The sequence below is a fragment of the Nilaparvata lugens genome, chromosome 5 (genome assembly GCF_014356525.2).
Source record: "Nilaparvata lugens isolate BPH chromosome 5, ASM1435652v1, whole genome shotgun sequence".
NCBI classification, from domain to species: Eukaryota; Metazoa; Arthropoda; class Insecta; order Hemiptera; family Delphacidae; genus Nilaparvata; species Nilaparvata lugens.
In genome coordinates this window covers 41,259,390-41,270,741 of record NC_052508.1, presented here as the reverse complement: position 1 = coordinate 41,270,741, position 11,352 = coordinate 41,259,390, and positions in this window count along the sequence as shown.

Sequence of the window (11,352 nt, the reverse complement as noted above, 5' to 3'; positions counted from 1 at the left end):
GATAGACAACTTATTGGTACAAAACAACACACAAATCCAGGAAATAGGAACAAAAATTGAAGCCGATTGCCAAAAAGAAATTCAGGAACAAGTCACAATTACAAATCAGAGTATAACATTCATCATAGATAAAAACACTAGTACCATTGCATCCATCCATAATGAACAAACCAGTATTTGCGCACAAATGAATCGATTGAAAATTAATAACAATCAGAATGGAGAGTCTTGCAAATCTTTAGAAGCCGCTGTCCAAGAGCAACAATCAACATTAATAAAGATAAATCAGGTAATAGAGATCAATGAAGCTTTTATGATCAATAATAATCAGTGGCAAATAACTCAGGATAAAATAATAGAATTGGAAAACCAAGTCCATCAACACCCTCAAAGAACTCAAATAATCCAGTCAAATGATAGTATCAATTCAACTGGCATACTGAATGGACTGGGTAGATTTGATAATACAGATTGCCACCTACAGCCTAATCGGTTTATTGATCAAATAAAACTGGTCCAAACTCTTGCACCCACCTCTTGGAACATGTGGTGGCTCCAATTAACCAGCTTGCTGAGCGGTGAACCCCTGTTGTTTTTCTGGAGTAGAGCCCATGAGTTTCCATCTTTGGGTGAGTTTATTGCTGTCTTCCTAGAACAATATTGGAACAGAAGTAAACAGTTGAACGCACTAGAAGATATCATATCATGCGATTTCAACCCCAATTTAGATGGTGCCTGTACTACTTTCATCACTGCCTTCCAATTTATAAATTCTCAGTTGGAGGAACCCATAAACAATTCTGCCTTGGCAAACATAATATTGAAAAAACTACTTTTCTGAGTCAGAATGGCACTTGCTACACAGCCAATAATCAGTTGCAAACATCTGATAGATCACTTATATGGTATACAATCTGTGATGGCAGTATCAAACCACTTTTCAGACCATTCATACACTCAAAATCAGTATAATTCCAATGCTGATCGGTATGCTGACCAATTCTATGAATTACCGCCATATGATCACCCCAGAATGACACCTTGTTTTGAGTGTCGTGACAAACATAATCAGAGAGATGATAAAAATAATGGAAATTTCCAGAATTGTTTGGCAAACCATAATTCACAACCGGCAAATCAAAGAAATTATTATGATAGCCATGACCGTTTGAATGCAAATACCAGATATACCAATAATAATTACAATAGAAACTATAACCCGCCACCACAACAAGTAAGCACGAACTATACAGTGATGCATGCAACCCGCTTTAACCAACAAATAACACAGAAACAAACACAAAATAGCCCACCACCAGATACAGAGAAGACTACATCTAAACAATTATGACTAGGCTACATGATACCACTGATTCAACCAACATGAGCTTAGAAGAAATAGATGAAGGAATAAAGATATTCCATCCTCATAAACCACTTTTTTGAACGATCTACCGGAAATATTATTAGAAGAGCCGGAAAAAGAACACAGGATACCAGACACACAGATGCAAGCGTATATTGATATCGAATTATATGGATGAAAGATCCAAGCATTAGTAGATAGTGGTTCACAATGCAGCCTTATACAATCAGATATATTTTAGTGTATAAGGGGAAAACAAAATTAGCTACCCTACCGCTAACAAATGTATATGTATCAGGCATCAATCCAGGACGACAGATCCTTATAACCACACAATGTTTACTGGAAATGGACCTTCAAGAACAACAGTTCGCCTATATGTGTCTTGTGTTACCTGTACCCAGCCCACACTTAATAATAGGAACCGACTTTCTCCAACATTTCCAAGCCTGCTTAAATTTGCAAACATTACAGCTGTATAAGCATTTCAAGCTTTGTGATGCGGCGACAGCTGTGAGTGACATGAACCATGATCTTGCCCGTGTGATCACCTGGACAGAGAATAATCGTTTGAAAATTAATGAGAGCAAATCACAGGTCATGGTTGTAGGTCACTCAAGACTCTTGACAAGACTAAGCCTTAATGACTCACCCCACATAAGAATAAACAATGTTCAACTTGACTACAGCACCAGGGTGGAGAATCTGGGTTTGACTTTTACAAATACTCTCGACTGGACTGGACAGACCATGTAAACTTGACTATTAACAAAGTTGTAGCTGGGATTAACTCTTTGAAAAGGATTGGACACTTTTCACTTTTCCCTACTTGCATATCCCTGCAAATCTCCATCGTCTCCTCCACTGTTTAAAGTACGGTAACTGGTCTGCTACTGGATTTGCCGTGAATTCATGAATCAGCAGCTTATTTCCTGTTTTGTTCAGACTCATCGATCGATTCACAGCTTAGCGAATTCATAGTTCATTTACTTGAGACATGAGAAGGGAGCGAGGATACATGCTTGCAGAATGTATCGTAGTACTGATTTTTTAGTTATTTGGTACAAATAGTCTGTAAATGATTCTTCACAAAAAATACCCTCCGCTAACCTCACAGTCTTAAGAAATACCTGTTTTTTCTCCATATAACTCAAAAACTATTCATAGTGGAAAAATCCAGAGCCGTTTCCAAGAGCACAAAATCCTCTACAATTCAACGTCAGATTAGGTTCATCACAATCAATGGTGACTGAGACATGATTCTTGGAAACACAATCTCCCGCATTGAATTTGGGCTATTGCTAGAATGATGGGAATGGGAGGTTTATAAAGATTCAAGAATAGCACATCAGCAAGTTGATATTCTCGAACAGGCTTCACTGAGAATTCACTTACTGTTTTACAGAAAAGTAAAAAGGTGGTAACCTAACATTGTATCTCAAGACCAGGATAGCCTATGATAAAATGAAATTTGTCTCTTTGCTTCTCTCCATATTGCCATTTCCTTCTGTGTCTGTCAATATCCTTGCAAAAACTGTCTTGTGAACCTCAGATTGAATAATTTACTTGTGTATGACATGCTCACTTCTTGTAGAAAGACTTTGTTCCGGAAAAAAGATTTAGTATTCATACCCCGCTCAAAAAATTGTAATCACTAGTTCTCAGATAGGGTATTACTCAAAGAGTCAAGGCATTCCAGAATGATTTATCTTTGAGAAAATAAAGAATGAGGAATCAGAATTGTGTGAGCAGTGAGACCGTCTAGTTCATATTATTGAATAATCCAATTTGGATAGCTGAAAGTTCCTCAACAATGCAGCATAAAATAGAGTACGGTAATCTATCACTATCAGAAAGCTCATGATATAGCAGTTCCGGAATCTCTATTTTTTTAAATAAGAACAAATAGCAAAAACGCAATATAGTAATGTAGACAAGGGATCCCCCCCCCAAAAAAAAAAATGTTTCTACGGACTTCCTCATCTACCAGCAATGTCGAGGACCAACCCCGCAATTTAGAGTTGGTAGGCACTGTGATACGTGCACTTTCTTAAACCCCAGTACTGAGTAGCTTATATTCATACGTGGAATGTTTATTTGAATGTTATAAATGTATTATCATGATGAGCCAAATTATCAATTTAGAATTTTCTGTTTATGGATTGTTTCACCTATACTAGTCACAATCATAACCGACAATGAATTAGAATAAAAATAATTTATAAACGTGGGGAAGGATAGTGATACCATCAATCGCAAATTAAATTCGCGAAAGAAAGAATTTATATAAACACTACATTATATTTACTACTTTTTTATCAATCAGGAAAGCGTTATAGATTCCCAGTTTATTTATCCTAACTTCAATATTAATCTTGAACAGAGATCAAGAAAAAGAAAAATTATATGAATCCCGTCATTTTGTCAAGATGAATGGAATAAGTTGATGCATGTATTTAGGTTTTATTCAAATACTGTGGAAATGATCAGTTGTAGAATTGATCCGAAAACTGTATCAATCAATCAATCAATCAATTTATTCAGTCTGGCGATACAGTAGTACATAAGGCTACGTCACAAAATATTTTATAAAATTATGATACATAATAAAATCATAATTAGGACGAAATACATAATAAAATCATAATTAGGTCAAAATACATAATGAAAAATCCTTAAAATGAGTAGAGACAACAATATCAATTAATAGCATTCAATAGTTCACCCATAATGGGGCTACGTTATAATTAACTATTTCATGTAATAGTTGACATTAATAATTTAATCTACCTACCACTGTCCTGAATTCCTCTAAAGAGTAGAATGGATTTTCTATGAGCCATTTTCTTAAATGTCTGAGGAATACAGGCAGGGGAAGGGTACGGAAGGAGGCTGGTAAAAGGTTGAAAAATTATATCCCCACTATTGGAAAACTCGAAAGAGATTTGCTGAGTCTGCACCTAGGTACATGCAGATCTCCACTGGCCCTAGTCGGATAATTGTGAATATCACTGGCAACCGTCAGTACATTTTCCCTCAATTTTATCTCTTCAAGCACTGATACAAAAACTCATTGGAAACTGTTAATATTGAATTTTCCTCGAATAGAGGTTTACAATGATCTAGGTAATCTACATTGCATATTATTCTGACTGCTTTCTTCTGTAAAACTAATATTTCTTTACACCTGAGGAATGGCCCCATAATCTGATACCATAAGACAGGATTGAATGGAAAAAAGCATAATAAGCTTGTTTAACATAATTATCAGGCAACTCACATTTTAGTCTCCTCAATAGAAATATATTTCTGCTTAGCTTAGAGCAAATCAGTTCAACATGATGTTCCCATAATAGTTTAGAATCCAGCATGAAACTGGCATGAGACCAGCATGTAGGTTAAACTGGGTTGTCTGTCCCGCTAGCATTGTTTAATGAAAATGTGATTTCCTGTGTTTTAGTTTCATTTAAAACAAGTTTGTTAATAGAGAACCATTTTTTAGCTTTATTGTAATGATCAAGAACTGAGTTTCTTGCAAGGTCTATTGTGGAACTGGATGCATAAATAGTGGTATCGTCGGCAAACATCAAAGCCCTACCAGATAAACAATAGAACAGATCGTTTATTGAAACAATGAAAAGTAAAGGCCCCAAAACTGAACCCTGTGGAACTCCCCTTCTAACAGGCAGTGGAGGAGAGTCAACACCATTCCAGCTCATCTGTTGTCTATCTGCCAAATAGGATTCAGTCAACCTGAGCGCATCATCTTTAAGACCATAATACTTTAACTTCAAGAGGAGAATATCATGTGGAATGCACTCAAATGCACGCGATAAGTCACATAGTAAGGCGCAGGTAGATTCCCTGGTTTCAAAACGATTTAAAATATGCTGGACAAGGGATTCAACAGCCAACATCGTTGACTTATTTTTCCTGAAACCAAACTGAGCTGATACCAAATGATGATGCTTTTCAAGGTAGTTGTACAATTGGTGGAATAAAATGTACTCGAATATTTTGGCAATCATAGGAATGATAGAAATGGCTAGAAGTATTATTTCGTACACCCTTTTTGAAAATTGGTACTGTTCTAGAGAACGTGAGAGAACGTAGAGAATGTAAGTGGGGTTGTACATTGAATTATAAACAAGCACCTGTCAGGCGGTTCTGGTTTATCACTTTGGCATTTCAAAACCTCAATTCAATCGATCTTGGCCAGAATAGAGTCTGTTCCACAAGTAAAGGATTGTTTCGCAGCTTAACCAATGAGAGATTGGATATGATAGACTTAGGCTATCATTCCCAAATATCTCATTTAAGAATTATTGATAATGCATTATTCAACTGGAACCAGGTATAATCTAGTGCCACTTGCGGGTAGTCTGAAAAGAGCATACCGACGACACAGATTGAGAGAAGTTAAGAAAAATGCTAATGCGCTATTCATAAAGCAGAGGCTGCAAATCCATGTAGGGCTGCTTGGAGTTTCATCAATTCCCGTGGACGCAAATCAGGTGATTTGGACCGGAGTTTTGCAACTGCAGATGCGATTAGTCGGTTTTGTGTTGACTAGTTCAGGGCATGATGCAGGGCATGATGATGGCTTTTCTGATGAGATGACTGAATTCTTAGCTACTCTAGAGAATTCCACTTATTGATTGATTGATTGAGTACTTAATTTATGTAGATTACAATATATACTGGCTTATACACTTATATACAATAGCTTACAATACAGCGAAATTATAGATGAATTTACATAATATAGACTAAGAAAATAATTATTGAACTGTATATGATATGAAAAAGCAATTTGTAACATAATAACTATAGATAGATAATAATTATATTGTTATGCATCTACATAAATTGGCGGAGCTTTGGACATATCAATGTCCATTCTTTGGAAAGAATATTGAAAATATCCACCCTACTAACTCTCTACCAAAACGTTAATTTCATTATTTAAACTAAGGATTTATTTATTAATGGAAATGTTGTAAAAGTTTTAATCAATATGAATATTCAAGAGAAAAAAACAGAAAATTGATAAAGTAAAATAATTATATAGGTAGATAAGATCAAATAATTGATTAATAAGATGAAGTAGGCTGAAAGTAGATCAGGCTTATCAACTTTCAGTAATATACAGCAGTATGCAGTGGATAATTGAAATAACATGAGTTTATACTGCTGTATATTACTATATATAGCCTACTATGTATATTACTATGTATATATATAAATATACAATTCGTTCTATAACAGGTTTAAAGGTTTATATCGGTGGAATGGGTGAGGGATGGTTGTCATCTGATCGTTCTAGGGCCGGACAGTTTCAGTCATTTGTTACAAAAGATGTTTTTTTAAAGTCAGGATGAAGCTCGCTCGGCTCTTGATAGACCTGATAGACCGAAACAGGAAGTGCATTCCATGCACGACAAGCACTGACTAAGAAGGATTTTGTAAAAATAGTAGTTCGATGATTGGGTATCCTTAGAGTACTTTTTCTGGTTCTAGTATGTGGAGCATCTATCCTCCTACCTTGAGAGACAAATTTGAAATCATCTTTAAAATAGTTCGAATTACCGTATTTCAAGATATCTCTAACAAGCTTGACTATTTGAAAAAGCCTTTGATCGGGAAGCTTTAATGTTGAACTAGCAATGTGGGCTGGTGTGATATGATCATGGCATTGGAGAGAGTAGACGAAACGTAGACAATAATTTTGGCAACGCTGTAGTTTATCATTCAGAGTGACTTGCATATCGTTAAGAACAGAATTACAATATATTAAATGTGGGAAGATGAGAGATTGAACCAAAAATAATTTAATGTTTCTAGGGAGGATATCGTTCATTTTCTTCAATGCATGCATGGCTGAGAATACCTTTTCACAAGATTTGTTCACTTGTTCTGACCAGTCAAGAGTATCTCTCATAATAATACCTAAATTTTCAACTGAACTACAGTAAGGAATGTCATTACTGTCAACACTAATTTTGTGAATCGATTCAAGGTCAATATTGTTCATAAGACGAGAATATCCAATTATAATGGGTTTTGTTTTGATGAGATTAAGCTTGAGGCCATTTTTCTTCGTCCATTCCACTATCAAATTGGAATCCGGATTCATTATTCCAACTGTTTCATTAATTTTTGTAATGGGACAGCTTAAATAGATTTGAAAGTCGTCTGCAAAAGTATGGAAACTGGAGAATTTGATAATGGAAGAAAGGTCATTAGCATACAAAGTGGAGAGGAGAGGGCCTAAAATTGAACCTTGTGGTACTCCATGCATAACGTTTTTCCAAGTTGACTTTTTGTCACTGACAGATACACATTGTTTCCTACCCAATAGATAGGATTTGAACCAAACTAACGAGTTGTGACTAAAACCAAGAATAGCCATCTTATGCAAAAGGACAGTATGATCAACAGTATCGAATGCTTTAGAAAAATCAAATAGGGTGAGGATTGTGCATTTTCTTTGGTCCATAGCTAACCTTATATCATCAGTGACACGAAGCAGAGCTGTCTCAGTTGAATGAATTCCCTTAAGCCTGATTGAAAGTTATGAAGCTTACTATTCTTGTCTAGAAATTCCACAGCTTGAGCATGAATGAGTCTTTCTAGCACTTTGGACAATGCAGATAGAATACTGATTGGTCCAAAATCCTCAACTTTATTGGGTGATAGAACTTTATTTAGAGGCGAACCAGAGCAAACTTCCAGTTTTCAGGGAAATCGCCTTCTTCAAGTGACTTGTTGAAAATGTATGTAATGGTTGGTAAAACAGCAAATAACATCTTCTTGTTAAATTTAATAGGAATTTTGTTCACACCCATAGCATTACTATCAATACATTGAATTGCTTCAAGAGTGTCTTCTTTTGAGATTAGATGAAAATGAAATTGATCAGTAATTGGTAAATCTAAGTTGTAGCCTGCTCTTCAAGATCAACGATATGATTTGCAATGACAACTTCGTCGCGTTGGTTAGAGTGTGAAACGAAATGGTCATTTATATTGTTCAATGGTAAGTCAATTTGGGGATTCGATTCCTGTTTGCCAAGCCCGAATTCTTTTATTCCCTGCCAAAGTGATTTAGAGTCTTGTGTATCGTTTGTCATGAACGAATTCAAGTACCTAATCTTTGAGTCTTGTAATTCCTGTTTAACTCTATTTCTAAGGATTCTATACTCAATCAAACTGTTCAAGTCAAATGTCTTTTTAAATTTTCTATGTGCTTTGTCTCTACGTCCCATCGTTTTAAGTATGTCTTCAGTCATCCACGGTACTCGTCGTTCTCTATTAATCCTCCTTGTCACATAAGATGCATGTTTGTCATACAAAGTCAAAGTCCAATTCTCAAAAGTCTTGACCATGTCATCAACTGAGGGTAATGCTTCAATTTGATGCCATGGAGTCTGAGCCACATCAGTCAGGAAGGCGGCTTCATCAAAGTTTTTGAAGTCTCTATAAGTAATAATTTTCTGTTCTGGCTTGGGTGTCTTATGGAAAAGTACACAGTAGATCAAATCATGTCTAGAAATAGCTGGGACTGGGATTTGGCCTGCTTGAACAACCTCATTGGGATCACTGTGAGCTGTGGCCATAGTAGAAGAGTTTTACATTATGTACATGTGGCTATATTGTACATGGCTACATGTACATTAAAACAAGTGGCTAATATAGAAGAGATTACTATCTATACCTGAAGATTACATCTATATCTATAACGTATGCTCATCATCCAATTTATTTAAAACTAAACATCTCGAAAATTATTAATTATGGAAATAATTTTGGTAATAGATGTAATAATTATTAGTAAGAATAGAGATAATGATTCTCTAAGTACCCTCTGGAGTATAGTAGTTGATGCATTGAACGTAGTTTTGGGAATTAATATCAAGATAAATTATTAATCAATATTAACAGATCTCCTCAGTTGAACTAATTACCTCATATATAATCATAAATGGAAGTGGGAAGATTCATTTATAGAACAGAAAGCCAGCTCATGAAAAATGCCGAGGTATTTCTACTGTGAAATGTATTAATATGAATTTCCTATTATTGTAGTGAATGGCACCTAGGTCATCGAAACCTGAAATGATTTAATTTTCTAACAGCAGTCAAAGTATGGGTCCATCAATGTACGAGTCCATCAATTCACGGGTTCATGAATGTCTCGTGAACGTGTGTCTTTAAGCGGCTGAGATGCCTCTGAATCGATGGCAGTCCTATAAGCTTGGGGTATGCTGTCTCCTGTCCATCTGGACGTGTAGAGCTCGATCACCGAGACAAAATTCAAATTGAAGAAACAGCTTTGAGGTAACAACTTTTTCCAAATTAAACAAACGTCCCAGGAACTCCGGATGTGACTGGATGTGGTTTTAGTGACTATAGACTTTCAAAAGGGAGGGGTGTAAAACGTGAATTATTAAAACGTGCTGAATTAGACTCTTCTTGTTAAATCGTAACTTTGATTTGGGAATTATTAGATTACAAATTTTTATTTCATTTGAATAGTGGATTTTCGGTTGTATCTTTACATTGAAATGTGAGGCCATATTTTCTCTGTAAGGATCCAGCTGGGAATTTCAGTTTTCTTTAAATTTATATTTTATAATCTACTAAACTACTAAAAGTTGAACTAGTATATGAAATGTTTAAAGGTCCCTTATTTATAAATTAATGTTTTAAAATGATTTTGGTCTCACAGTTGTAAAGGATCGAATAGAAGTTTCAAGGACCCTAGCTTTTCTAAATTTGTTTTGATTTCACATGTTTTGAATAGTCTTCCTATGTAGAATTCCGTGATATGATACTTGAGGAATATTTGTCTTTGCAGATTTCATGATATAAAGATACAGAATAGATATTATTGGGGACTATTAATATTTGATAATGTTTTGATACTGTTCTAAAAGTTTCCAAGTGTGTTCTAAATGTTCTAAGAAATTTATGAATTTTATGTTGATCTTTCTTTTGAAAGATGTATTGTTATTTATGATTGTCTTCTGAGAAATATCTATGATAATTTTCAATTCTTCTTTCTGAAATTAGAGTCCTTTGAGCTTCTTATGATTTAATCTAAAACGTTTTCAATGTAGAGCAGACAGAGTAAGTTTAGGTTATTACCGAATTATCTATATCAGAGATAACTTTCGAAATATAGTAATTTTATTCTCGGTTTTCATGATGTAACTTCATCTTGTTTCATTAACTGTTGAATTTAACTGTGGGAGGTGACAATATAGTTGATATCTTCTCTCTTTTTCGTGGTCTCTCTTGTCATTTTTGGATTCCCCGTTCTCTAGCACTAGGTATGTTCATCAAGCATTCCTTTTATTAAGTTATATTGTGTGTGCTTCTAAATTCTAAATTCCAAATTAACTTTCTAAATTCATAGCACGGCACAACTTCATTCCACTGGTATTCCCAATAGAGATATCAATAATTACTATCACATTTTTGACTGTCAAAGAATTTATCAATAATTCCTTTTTTGTTTGAAGGAGATCGTATGACCCAGCAACTCACAGTTTATAAAATAAAATGAGTCAATTTGGCTCTTTTTCTTATGGGAAACTGAAATTTCATTTCATAAATCTAGGAATAATCCATTGGTGTCAATTTCACAAATTGTGAAGGAATTTCACTGACTGATATTAGGCTATGTGATTGTCAGTCAGTTCACAGCTGATAGCATATCAATCAATCAATCAATCAATAATCCTTTATTGTCATAAAACACAAAGTGTTGTAACAAACGTCAATATACAATAAAATTAAAAACAGTCAAAATATTTTTAAAATAATAATAATATAGTCAAAGTAGTAATTTTGTAAAAATAAAAAAAATTACAACTAAATTGGTAAATAGCAATTAACAACAGCAATTGATAAATAGCAGGTATTAAAACGGGATCCAACACAAGTCACAACAAAGCTGTTACAGTTAAACAGATGAACACT